The sequence below is a fragment of the Poecilia reticulata genome, linkage group LG5 (genome assembly GCF_000633615.1).
Source record: "Poecilia reticulata strain Guanapo linkage group LG5, Guppy_female_1.0+MT, whole genome shotgun sequence".
Lineage (NCBI taxonomy): Eukaryota > Metazoa > Chordata > Actinopteri > Cyprinodontiformes > Poeciliidae > Poecilia > Poecilia reticulata.
This window is the reverse complement of record NC_024335.1, coordinates 14,852,346-14,855,292: the sequence shown is the minus strand read 5'-3', so window position 1 is coordinate 14,855,292 and position 2,947 is coordinate 14,852,346.

The following is a 2,947-nucleotide window of genomic DNA, read 5'->3' as shown; positions in this document are numbered from 1 at the left end:
ACAGTKGATATGTTATTATTATTTTAAAATTGGACAAGTAAAAATATATTGTGACTGGATTTTTTTCAGACCAAATGGCAGACAAAGAAAAAGTCTACTGCTACCTCTGATTTAAATGTAAATATTTTAGTCAAATGTTTATAATGGAATAATAACTGCTGTATGGACTAATTTGAAGTTGTCCAAAATGTTCAATATTAAGTTTAATCATCAGTAGAAAAGGCCAGAAGCATTTTATTATGTATTATTGAAGATTAATGCAGYCATCAAAAGTCTTCTTTTCTGGAACAACAGCAATGTCATATTTCAAATGGATTCCAYAAATGTAAATTCACATGAGTTGACATTCATTTTCACTCCCTGGCTATTCCAGAGATTTAKTTGTGCGTRTATTCTAACAGTTCTGAGATTTTATGACTCAGGAAAGTGTTCATGGATTCTCATATTTCATTTTGGTCAGGGACTGGCTTTCAGAACAAGGAAAATAGTCATGTTTTGGAAAGCATTAACTTCTGAGCCCTTACTAGAGAGCTATACTCCTGCCAACCATWTCTCCAAGGAYTGCATGTAGTATTACTGATGCTTTGTGAGTAAGTGTGCAAAAGTCAATCGCTCTACAACAACATGCTGCTGTTTACGACTCAAAATATCAAAAATGACTTCATATCTTCTGACACAAAAGGACCAAAACACATGGCCCACACACACAGATACTCAACYAGTGTATGTTTAAATTTAGCAGGGAGTTACTGCCATATGCAAAGTTTGTCTTTCACACATGAACAAACTTCATAAAGAGAGAGAAATCTTCTGCTTGGAAAGCGGTTCAATGATTACAGTTAAAAGATTTTGATGACTGAAAGAGAACACACACACGTCTAATCCCCTTCACGCTGCTGGTAAATCAACCAACAGGTATGGATTCAGCTGCTTCGTAAACACTGGCTTTCTAAGAGTCTGCATAAAAGTGCMGAAGTGTCCTAGTAAAGATCTAATGTGCATTTTCTCCACAAAGGTTTGTAACTGCTGTTTAAGCAGGCAGGATTACATCATATAAAGCTTGACTATATTTAGCTTCAAAGCCTGTTGCACAATATGTTTGTATAAAAGTGAGTGAGAAACTTGAGACTGAACTTAATCCAAAACCACCAAATTGCTCATCAAAAAAGCAAAACTATTGTTTGGATCCCTCACAAAATCCTTCTTCGCCCTTCTAGGTTGTGAATGTGACACAATAATCAGCCTGCCGACCTTGGAGTTCTCATCACTGACACGCTGCCACACCATAAATCAACCATCAACCACCAGCCGCAACACTGTTTTTAATTCCATGCTCTGTGTACGGGGATTTAGTTACATGGAAAAACTTTTTTTCTAATTTCAAGTTTTGTTTATTTATCTATCTTTGAATCAGGGGGGAAAAAATACAAACAAAAACTCTTTAAAAACGTTTTACTTTATTCTGGTTTTTACTATTAAAAGTAAGTAAGATTAACTTGCAGCTATGATGTTTMGCTTATACCATCAGCTGAACATGACCAATGGAAATGAGAAGCTACAATAAGTATTRGTAATGAATTTATTCATTTCTAAGTGTCTGACAGTGGCTAAACAAGATTCCCAGACCAGGTGTGTTCACTTTTTAAACCACAAAAAAGAGGTTTGTCTGAAACCACAACTCAAGCCTATTAAACTAAGAGGGATTTCTATGACATAAAACGGTTTCTATAGCTTTAATTTTTGCCCATAAAACTCTGTTGTTGCTTCTTTGTCATAAAATGTATCAGCAGCAACAAATTATCTTGTGAACTGATTGAGGTGGTATGCAGCAGCCTTTTTCTTCTGCATATTATGTCAGTTGAATTTACTGACCAGTCAAACACAGTGATGCTATCATCATTATTAAAGCAAGTAGTTGTGCTTTGTGGGCATGTTCCAGGTCCTGCAGGGAAATGAAATMACAATCTCCATAAAGCTTGTGGAAAGCATGAGGAGTTTGAAGGTTTCCTGTGAGATGGCTGCGCTGATTTTGGACTTGAAAAAAACTCTGCTTGTCAGGTAATGACAAGTGSAAYTTTAAGCAGACTGTGTGTGAGACACTGCATGGTATCAAACAAACCCAAAATAATTTCACAGTGACAGCCAGACAAAAAGGTTGTGCATGTGTAATTTACCAGTTAGACGATGCATACACAGTGAGGCCCAGATTTCATGTAATSCTTGCATGTTTGTTTCACAGATGTGTTTTCCCGTGATCGGCCCTTTCTYAAAACGCTAACTAGCTAAGATTAGGGTGCAAWTAGACCATTTMTAATWCTCCTGCTTTGTGAGACACCAGAGCATCATTTTTTTTTTCAATTTACCACCGGTAGACACTTCAGTTACCATTTGAAACATCATATAAAWATTGTCTGGTTCATGTTAGGTTTTAAACAGCGTTTTCATGTGTGTTGTTATTGACAAAATTAATGTTGGTGTCCCACGTATGGCATTATGTGTCTTTGTCGCCTTGTTTCTTCAGACGTCAAAGAACAAGGCGAGGAGTGTCAGAAGTTATTTGGCCGCGATGGAGCCACACGGCACGCTGCCATTCACTTCGAATCAGCCCGCACACTGAGAGATCCGGCTCAGCCTGCAGGGCACTGCCACTGCTCCACACTTACATCCAGAAACAGGGAGCGCACACACCTACATCACCCCTACTCGTTTTGCCCTGCAGATTYACAAAACACAAGGCCCCTTAATAAGTCTCATCACTTAGCYAATGGACATCCTTTTTTGACCTGCTTATACGTGTGTATCTCAAAGGATCTGTTCAGAGACACCTATAAATCCCACATTGGCATGACAGACATTGAACTGGACAAGAAGCGTCTCTCCCATTGATTGTTCTTCCATCCTCCAAAATTTCTGAGAATTTTATCCTTCCCCACAGGCTTTACTATCT